This window comes from Chiloscyllium punctatum, chromosome 11 (genome assembly GCF_047496795.1).
Source record: "Chiloscyllium punctatum isolate Juve2018m chromosome 11, sChiPun1.3, whole genome shotgun sequence".
NCBI lineage: Eukaryota > Metazoa > Chordata > Chondrichthyes > Orectolobiformes > Hemiscylliidae > Chiloscyllium > Chiloscyllium punctatum.
The window spans coordinates 40,791,625-40,802,305 of NC_092749.1; the positions used below are offsets into that span (position 1 = coordinate 40,791,625).

At 41.3% G+C, this 10,681-nt stretch overlaps 1 long non-coding RNA gene across 1 annotated transcript; it reads right to left on the reverse strand.

The window, feature by feature from the left end:
* Nucleotides 1–4,054: 4,054 nt before the first annotated feature.
* Nucleotides 4,055–10,189, reverse strand: LOC140482591 (uncharacterized). The gene is made up of 3 exons (XR_011961755.1): nucleotides 10,046–10,189; nucleotides 5,456–5,625; nucleotides 4,055–4,452 (listed from the first exon to the last, which is right to left on the reverse strand). It is a non-coding gene; the product is annotated as an uncharacterized lncRNA (long non-coding RNA).
* Nucleotides 10,190–10,681: the final 492 nt, after the last annotated feature.

Consider the following 10,681-nt stretch of genomic DNA (forward strand, 5'->3'; position numbering starts at 1 on the left):
ATCATTAAATAATGGCCATTAAACAATGATCGTTACATATTGCACATGGTTTTCTTCCAGACCTGAGGTGCATGATGAATTGCCTTGCACTTACATAAGATATCATGACAAATAGTGACTGGAGCAAATTGCGTCTGAAAGAATGGCTGATACAGTCATTCCTCCATAGCCGTGAAATAACAAATTGTGAATTCACCTATTCATGCCAAACAGTAAGTTATCAATCATTCAAAATCTGTGGCAAACCTTGCCTCTACGTGATCACCTCACTTATGAGGCAATCTTGCTCATGCTCTCTGACCTGAGCCAGTATGCAGCTCCTGCCCTCAACACTCCACTAGCAAGATGCTCAGGTGGATGAACAAGTTGAGGACATCCTCCAGATGGAGGTAGAGGAGGAAGATGTATCATCAGTGGAGAGTGGCTGGGAGGGAAGCACTCCTGCACTGTCCTCCCTCTCCCACACCCTGTAACCCCAACCATAACCTCTCCAAACAACGGCTGGACCTGGTACATAGAACTTCATGCCCTCTATCCAAGGCCCAAGGGATCCTTCCACATCTGTCAGGAATTTACCTGTATCTCTATTAATGTCATCTACTATATCCGTTTCTCCCGATACGGTCTCCTTTACATCGGGGAGACAGGATGCCTTCTTGCAGATTGTTTCAGAGAACATCTCTGGAACACCCACACCCACCAACCCCACCGCCACTTCAACTCCCCTCCCACTAAGTTACAATACAGTACAATTGTAATATTTAACACTTCTTTGAGATGTTTTAGTGTTTATTATTTTAACCCCAAAATTAATCTTGAGGTCCGGGAACCTAACCTGATTTTTACAATAAATTATTGAGCACCACACTCACAAATTTATCATTCATGGAGGTTTCCAGGAACGGAACCTGCTGGAGGAATGATTTACTTCTATTTCCTGGAAGCCTGTTATTGTACAGATGCCATTGTCTTGGCTGTGATTGATGGGACCACCACAGGGCAGTACAGACCAGGACTTGAGATCTGGGATCATCTTGAGCTTTCAGGACTCAGTGCTACACTGTGTAATATTGTCCCTCGCTGACCAATCTCTGGAGTTAGCATGCTTTAATTGGCCTTTTACACAGACTGAACTCGCACTACAAATGGAAAAGGAAGTAAATTTTTATCAAGACTATTTCTGAGAGTATGGTAGATATGTTACTTGTCTAGGTGTGTGAACAAGCAGAGTTTAAGAATTGGTTTGGTCAATAAATAGAATTCTCACTCTGAACCAAAGTGTGGTAGATTGAGGGAGTCCTGCATTGCTAGGTGATATCTCCATGTTTATGTGAATCTAAAATATCACATGGCACTCTTTGAAGATGGACAGGGAATTCCCCTTCTGGCTTGCCAATGCTTCTCTCTCAGCTGTTACCACCTTGCAATGAACAAATTGAATCATTTTCCTCTGTGAGAACTCTTCAACATTAACGGTATGAGAGCTTAACACAGTAGAAAGCTTGATCATCTTGTGAAGTTTCACTTGGTTGGCTTTGAACATATTGGATGTGTTTGCACCTGTGTAGCTTAGTACTTTACTTGCTTCTGGCACACTGTGATGTTGGAATATCTTCTAGATCGCCTGTGTTTTGTTCAGTGCCTAACTTGGCCTTTGGAACCAACTTTTCTACACATGTACGCCCAATGTTCTTAGCTTTGCAAATACCAAGAAAAGCTGGACAGCTTCCAGATAAGATGCTACAGATTTTGTTGGTTTGGAGCATGTTACTGATTGTATCCATGATGTGGAGGTGCCAGTGTTGGACTGGGTTGGATAAAGTTAAAAATCAGAGTTGAGAAGTGTGGTGCTGGAAAAGCACAGCTAGTCATGCAGCATCCAAAGAGCAGGAAAATTGTACTTTCAGGCATAAGCCATTCATGAGGTATATTGGGGGGAGGAGCTAAGAGATAAATAGGAGAGGAGTGGGGCTGGAGGGAAGGTAGCTTGGAAAGCGATAGGTAGATGGATCTCACAACACGAAGTTATAGTCCAGCAGGTTTATTTAAAAGTACAAACTTTCGGAACGCTGCTCCTTTGTCAGGTAACTAGTGGGACAGGATCATAGGGCACTGAATTTAGAGTAAAGTTCTGTGTCCTATGACCCTGCCCACTACTTACTGACAAAGGAGCAGTGCTCCGAATGCTTGGATTTTCAAATGAACCTGTTGGACTATAACCTGGTGTTGTGTGATTTTTAACTGACTGATTGTAGCCATAGCATTGGCTTCACCTGTGTTGGTGTTGATCTGCAAATGTGGCTTCATACTGTAGCCATCTCTAATAGCCCAATGGTTTGGCCCTATTTCTTATTCAGAAGATCCATCCTGAAGGTTTTAATCGGTGTAGGGACAACAACAAGCTCAATGATCAGCCCTTTGCTACAGTATCTTTTCTGCATCTTTCTATCAACCACAGAAAGACCACAATGATTCTGAGAAGCTCCTCCTTCCCAATGGGAAATAAGATATTCGCACTCTCAGGGAGTCATCTATTGCTTTGATCTGTAAAATAAAACCACATATGTTGTTTTAAAAGTTATGATTCACTAAAGGTATCACTGGGTGTCCAGCCCATAACGAAGTAGGAGAAAGTGAGGACTGCAGATGCTGGAGAGTCAGATTCGAAAAATGTGGCACTGGAAAAGCACAGCAGGTCAGGCAGCATCTGAGGAGCAGGAGAGTCAATGTTTCAGGCATAAGCCCTTCATCAGGTGATGAGGCGATAGTCTCATGAGTGATCACTGCTGACCAGGTGACTAACTGCCTGGATTTGTAGGAGAATGGAGAACAGAAACATATCAGCCATGATCAAATAGGGGAGCAGACTCATGGGCTGAATGGTTTATTCCTGCTCTCACATCTTGAGGTCTTATGGTCTAAGGCAAGGCAGGGGTCCTGTGAGCCTCAAAGTAGGTGTAAATTGAGTGAATGCTAAGAGAAGAAATGAACAGACCTGAGATGCAGATTGGTCAAATCTATGAGTCACTGCAACACTGCAATGAGAGATGCCAATGCGCTCCAAAGTAAGGCACTGTAGTGGAGAACTGTACTGCAAGTGGTTCATAGATGTGCATGATGATGCAGAGAAGTTGGCACATGTTCGATGTCAGTGTCTGAGGACATGGGATGATTCCACTAGTTCCCCAAGGAGCATGTCTTGGGATGTTGGTGTCGGCTGTCCAAGATAGAGGTCTAAAGGAGCTGGAGTCACCACCCCAACTTTCATGTCAGGATTTCACAGTGTCTAGTTTCTGCCAGAATAGGAGAGTGCACATTAATGATGAAAAATGGAGTAATAATGAGCGAGATGGTGAGCGATAATCCTCATTAATAGGCCACTTGTTGTTCACTAGTAAAACATCTCATCTCAAAGTTCGGGACTTAGTTGGAAAATGCTTCTTCTGGCCTCAACATTGAGGAACGCCTTCACTTGGCATCATGAATTAGCTCCATTAGCTCCCTCTGTCAGTAATCCTCTTGCTTCTTGCTTATCCTCAATTTATTTTGGTTATGAAGCCATTTCAAAGCAAAAGCTTTGACCAACTGGAAGGATGTTGTGAAACTTGAAAGGGTTCAGAAAAGATTTACAAGGATGTTGCCAGAGTTGGAGGATTTGAGCTATAGGGAGAGGCTGGATAGGCTGGGGCTGTTTTCCCTGGAGAGTCAAAGGCTGAGAGGTGACTTTATAGAGGTTTATAAAATCATGAGGGGCATGGATAGGGTAAATAGTCAAGGCCTTTTCCCTGGAGTGGGTTTTTTCACACAGAGGGTGGGGTGTGTATGGAATGAGCTGCCAGAGGAAGTGGTGGAGGCTGGTACAATTACAACATTTAAAAGGCATCTGAATGGGTATATGAATAGGAAGGGTTTAGAGGAATATGGGTCAAGTGCAGGCAGGTGGGACTAGATTAGGTTAGAATGTCTGGTCAGCCTAGACAAGTTGGACCAAAGGGTCTATTTCCAATCTGTACATCTCTGATTCTATGACTCAATAACATTTTTTTTCCCTGAATGCCACTTCTTCTATGTTCATTTTTTTTTGCAATGTTCCTCAAATCCAATCTCTTTAACATAACAAATCGTTGCGTGACTCTGAGTCAAATTCTGTAAAACAGCAAGAAATCTTTTATTCCAATAAATGTTCTTCTTTCTAAGAACAGCTCAGCAATGAGGCTGTCACAGTTGAATAGCCTTTACAGTTCAATGAGGACTGGGCAGTTAATTTTCTCTTAGGAAATCCCACAGGATCGAGGATGACTCATATCCACGCAAGGAAGATGGTGCTTGAAATATCGCGTAGGTGAGTTTGGAGTTCGGTGCTTTCCTCTAAGGCTTTGACTTTCATAGGGAAGTTTCTTACTATAAACAAAATCAGAAATCACTGGAAAAACTCAACAGGTTTGACAGCATCTGTAGAGAGAAAGCAGAGCAAATGTTTCAGATCCAGTGACTGTTCTTCAGAACACTTCTTGTTATATTTGATGGTTTCTTGATGAGCCTTTTTGCACAGTCACAAACATGAGAGATTTCTAATCACTTTTGAGATACCTTGAGAGTAACCCTAAAGCATTTCAGATTCTCCTAGAAGTTTCATTACCATAGTAGACAAGCAGGAGGCTGGAAGAACACAGCAAGCCAGGCAGCATCAGGAGGTGCAGAAGTCAACGTTGTGGGTGTAACCCTTCTTCAGGATTGGGGATGGGTGTGGGGGGGAGCTGCAGATAAAGGAGTAGGTGAGGGCAGGGTGGTGAAGTGGGGATAGGTGAACACAGGTAGAGGGTATGACCTGGTTGGTCATTGGATGGAATGATTCTGAACAAGTTTCATTACCATGACTGAGATCGGACTGAATTATAATCAGCACCTGTAATTCACCACCAAACTAAAAGAAAATCAGAAGTAGGATCAGAGTGCACAACAGCTTTGATTGAAAGATAAATCCTAATGAGTGTATTTACTGATCAAGTGATTTAAGTAAGTGGGAATTCAATAGAATTTTTCAGCTAAAGTACTTAATGCTGTGGGCTTTTTTGCAAAACACTGTTTGCCTTTTATTTAGTACACTTGAGTCGGAATGTATCAGGGAAATAGCTCAAAGATGTGAAATGCAATTATGTCTTATCATATCAGAAATAACACATCAGTTTTGCAAAGTTATCTATTCTATGCACAGAACAATGATGACTGTATTATCAGATCTTCATATATTGAAATGCGTAAATGCAAATTGTTTCACTGTCTACGCCCTACTACACCTACCTCAAACCATTTGAACTAGAGATTAGGTTTTATTATGAAAATGACAGCAAATCTGAAGTAAACAAATAGAAGCTATACAGAGTCTCTTCTGTAGTTTGTAAAGTTGCCCTTGGTCAAGAATACATTGCAAACAGTCAGCAAAGGAAAAACTTACTTAATGTATATTCGCAAGGATGGGAGTTGCCAATTTTTTTTCTTGGATAAATTTCCCTTATGCTCCAAGTGTCTCTCCAGCTCAGCTCTCTGCAATTTCATTCCATAAACACCAACTACTTGCCAGTAACAACAAAAAATGCTGGATATGCTCATCAGGCCTGGCTGCATCTGTGCAGAGAGAAATATAACAGGATGATGGTGATGTCATCAGAACTACAATGGTAAGAGTCATCTCCATAACTATTTTCAGCTTCATTTATACCCTATGAAAGCTTTGAAGTGATAAAGGTAATCTGGAGCTGATTTTGACCCCTTATTTCCCAGCACTCAACTGGGATGCACAATCAATTTGATTGCTTTATTATATGCCTTCAACCAATACTACTGGCAAACTGAGATACAGATCTAGTGTATCTCGACACATACACTCTCTGAGGTTTCTTGCTCTTTAGCGCTAGTGTCTTCAACTCCTCATGTGCTGTAATACTCCTTTTTTGTCTGTACATAGTACGTTATCAAATACAGCTTTTTTATTGTGGTTTCTAAACCATACGTCAATTCTCGACTGGTGTTTCGTCTCTTCTGGATGTCAGAGTCGTGTGATTGGTTATGTCATCATGATATACATGAGCCTCATTATACCTCGGGATCATGGCAGATTTCCCAGTTGGGTAACCCATGGGAACTCAGGGCTCATGCCCGAAACATCGATTCTCTTGTTCCTTGGATGCTGCCTGACCTGCTGTGCTTTTCCAGCAACACATTTTCAGCTCTGATCTCCAGCATCTGCAGTCCTCACTTTCTCCTGAGGAAGAATACTTACTATTACCTTCCCCTCAAACTTTTCCAAACGAAATGTCCATGTAGGCCTACATTTGTCCTAGCCCTGATGTTACACTTTTGTCTCTAGTTTCACTTCTAGTTTGCATTCACTCTATCCTTTTCCAGTTAACCTTCTCCCTGAGACCTAACTCTTCCTTTTGTTCCCACGAAAATGTTAATGATCCAAGCTCCACTTGTACCTGTCGTAGTCACCAATTTATCTGCCTCAGTGCTGTCCTCCTTTTCAAAACTGCCAACATTATCTTGTTCAAACAATCCAGTCTAGATCCCTTGCAAGTGATTGCCCTAGCTTTCTCACACAAAAAAGGTTTAAACATGTTGTTGCTCATCTTTCCTGTAATCTATGTTTGAATTTGTCCAAACTGGTCTCTGCTCTGCTTCAGTGCTGGAACATCACTAATTAAAATCACAAATGGCTGTGATCGTGGTGTATTTCACATTAACTGTTGCCCTTGATGTTGTCAATCAAACCATTGACCTTCAACACCTCTCCTCCATTGCCAAGCATTGTTGAGTTACCTTTGCTTGGTTACCTTTCAATTATAATTCTCGAGTATCCCATCCAACAAAGATCTCCCTTGGCCCCTCTTCTTCCTCCAATATAAGCTGCACCTTGGCACAGTAATATGAAGACACATGATCGCATGAGTGCTGATGAAATCTCCAGGACTCCCCATTTCTCCAGTGCTGTCAGATTTCTTTCAAAGGGTTGATGTGGAGATTAACTGACAAGAGTCACATGCAATATCTGGCGCAGCAGTGAACTCACAACCATTCTGGTGTACGATTACAGTCACGTACTGGCTAGGATAAATAAAGGAGACTGATTTTCTTCACTAAAAGAAATAATTAACAGTGGAGACAGGGAGACTCTGAAAATAGTAAGAAAGCCGAGATTGTATTGAATTTAATTGCTGAACCTCCTTAGAATGTTTTACCCTGTCTCCCAGTGTAGAACCCAATCAGTTTGAGAGGGTGATTGGCTGCAGGACAGGAAAACTATCAGTAGAAGTCAGTGACCCTGATATGCTGTGCTTAGTCATTAGCAGTCAAAAAGCCCAATAGGCAATGGTGTGGGGCAATTGCTCAAAGTGTGGCAGCAAGGAGGGAGGGAAAGATCATGGAGGAGGATAACTATAGATCACAAGGTATGGTGATAGAGATCATTGAGAGTGAGCATTCATAAAAGAAGATTTGTTTTAAAGTTTTAGAAAAACAGCCAGTCCTGCTACTTTTGGCTCACAATCAATGCTGGATCCAACAGTGTATGTCTCTCTTTAGCTTCCAGATTTCTTGAACTCTGGAAAACCCGGCCTGTGGACATTATGGTCAAATGGCTGCCAAAACTAAGGAACAGAATCTCATCAATACATTATAATGACAGAGCTACTTCTCCAGAGTAGATGCACCAAACTTTGTCATAAATTGGAAGCACTCATATTCTCAAAGGATTAGGATGCAGTCTTCCATTTTTAATCATTTCACACATCCAACCAACCCTTACCTCACATTAGACATTAGTTTTAAATCCTCCTCGTGACCTTGTTCCTCCCCATCTCGCTCCCTCCCCAGACTTACAATTCTATTAGAATTTTCCATTTCACCATCTCTGGCCTCTGGCCATACATTGTTGGCTCTGTCTTGAGCTGTCTCAGGCCCACTAAATGGAATTTGTTCATTCATGCTCTTTCTTGAGGAAATTTTATGACCAAACTTTACATCATCCTTCCCAATATTACCCACTTATCAGCCACACATGGATCCACAGAACCCATGAACAGTGACACAGAATTTCCTAGGTGGATAATCATTCTCGTTAGTGAGTGATCGCTGCTTTGGCATCCATTTGTTCTATGACTGTGAAATGTATCAGGATGTCATTCTACATTAAAGGCACTTTATAAGAACAAGATGTTGCTGTTTCACACCCTCAGGCGAACCCACAGTTCATATGGACAAATAACAATATTTTAGAGTCTACATTTGTCCTTTCATCAGCCAACTGGGTGATGCATGGCCTCACAAACAGCATTGGAGAGGATGGTATACCTCCCAATGTTGCAGTCACCAGCATACTCCAGAAAGTCAATTTTGGATGAAGACATTAATGTCCATGGTGGGGGCTCTCTCAATCTTCTGGGGGCTCTTTCAATCTTTTGGGGAATATCAGCAAAAACACCGGGGGAGTTTCAAAGAGATTTTTTTTGTAGGTCTTTCATCAAAGTAACAGCAGATGAACGGGGGAACCACCCCACCTCTCAGTAATGCAACATTTATTCACACATGAAGCTACATTGTCCTGCTCTGACATAGAAGTTTTTCTAAAGTATCCAAGCCAGCTAACACAGCAGGGTCATCCCTAACAGAAGTGGCTCAGTTCTACACGAGAGGATGCAAGTTGAGGCATAGGAGAAGCTCATTTCATTTTGTTCTCTGGTTTGTTTCACAAGAGCATTCAAACCATCTGAAAGTAATTAACTATTGGACCTCTACAATGAGCTGAGATGGCAAAATCTGGCCTCAATCTGAGGGCCCTCTGGAACCAACCTTTTTACCATTGGTGCTTTCTGTAACTTACACTATCAGCTTTCATTGTGGACCCTCTCCAGCTTTCTCAGTTCAGCCCTCAGCAACTTTTTTTTTGCATAGAAATTAGAATGAAAGTATGGCATATTTCAGAAAAAACACAATGAAAATAGATCTTTGGACAATAATACATATTCAGACAACTTTGATGATTTTGACATCTAATATCGTCAAGGAGGGTTTTCATTTGAAAAAAAAATCGCAGTGATGTGGTTATATTTCAGCTGTTCCATTTTATTTATTTTCTTTTAATGTATGTTAATTTTGTTTTTGGAGTGCACCCCAGGCCATAAATCAAACAGTAGGTCAAAGGCCATTCCCCAGTGATGTAGCCAATCAGGAAATGCAATCCTCCCGTGGTTTCTCCAGAAATGCCAAGTTTTTTGTGTTGAACTCCTTTGCAAATAAAACTTCAACTCCGGCATGAGACTGGGAGCTGCGATTTGCACACGAGCTCTCCAGCCATTCACAAGACTACTCCAGAATCTAGCACAACTCTCCCCATGCCTCCCGCCTCCGCCCACAATGTTTAACATTCATTGAATAAACTTATTTTTTCCAGCTCTTCAGCCTGTCACTTGGAAAAGAAAAGTAATTGAATACCACTTGGAAAAAGAAGGGCAAAGGAAGTGGTGCATATTTCATAGGCTGATGGTTGTCAGATGTAGCCCAATGCATAGTTCAACCATATGTATTGAAACACTGCAGTCACAGCATTTTAACCAAAATGCTTCCACAAACGTTTTCATGGGGCTGGCAATTCTGCTTAAATTGGAGGCACGCAAACTTTTGCAACTATTTCTTGATTTCAAAAATGCTATTGCAATTTTAGATTTCAAAATCAAATATCAATACATACAGGTACCCTTCATGTTTGCTCGATCTCAACATTTCTGAGAGAAATAACAAATCAGAATGGGCACATTTTCTTTTGCACATAATGTTTTACCTCAGTTAAAGGAATTGATAAAGTTCCACGTTGCATAAATTGGAGGTGGAACTTTAACAGAAACAGAAGGGTTGGAAATCTTAAGGAGAAATATAAAGAATTATGCTGGAAGTACACAACAGAATCATCCAGTATTGGGAAAGTGAAAATTCAGGTTCAGATTTTGGGTGTGTGTTAATTTTTAGATGAATTATAAAAGTATCGGCTTACCTGTGTAGGCAAATGGTATTTCTGGCTTCATGCTTTCCTTATGTCCATAAGAGCAAGCTCATCAAAATAGCACTAACTTCAAGTCTCTTTCCAAGTCACATACGAATCCAATTTGGGCATACATGATAGTGCTATCTACTGCTGCCACCACTGGTATAATGGTGTACAGTTGTGTCGACAGAGTTATCTGAGCTGCCTCGGGTAGATAACCTGCCAACAAGCCTTCTTATTAGTTTTAGTCTTAGTTATTAATACCAAGTGGGGAAGGATGCCCACAAGTCATTACCAGAAAATAGGCTCAATCTTGATAATCAGCAAAAGTTTAGTTCATAGTACTTAATAGCTAGTTATATTGCACCTGAGATACATAATTATCTCTTGTGAAACAGTGGGCTCAACCTAAGAGTAAGTGCACGTTACTATAAGAACAAAAGCAGAAGTTGCTGAAAAAGATCAGCAGGTCTGGTGACATCTGCAAAAAGGTAGGGTCACCAGACCCATGTTAACTCTGATTTCTCTTCACAGATGCTGCCAGACCTGCTGAGCTTTTTCAGCATCTTCTGTTTTTGTTTCTGATTCACAGCATCCGCAGTCCTTTTGGTTTTTATTTACTATTAGCTGTAATGACCTAGCACG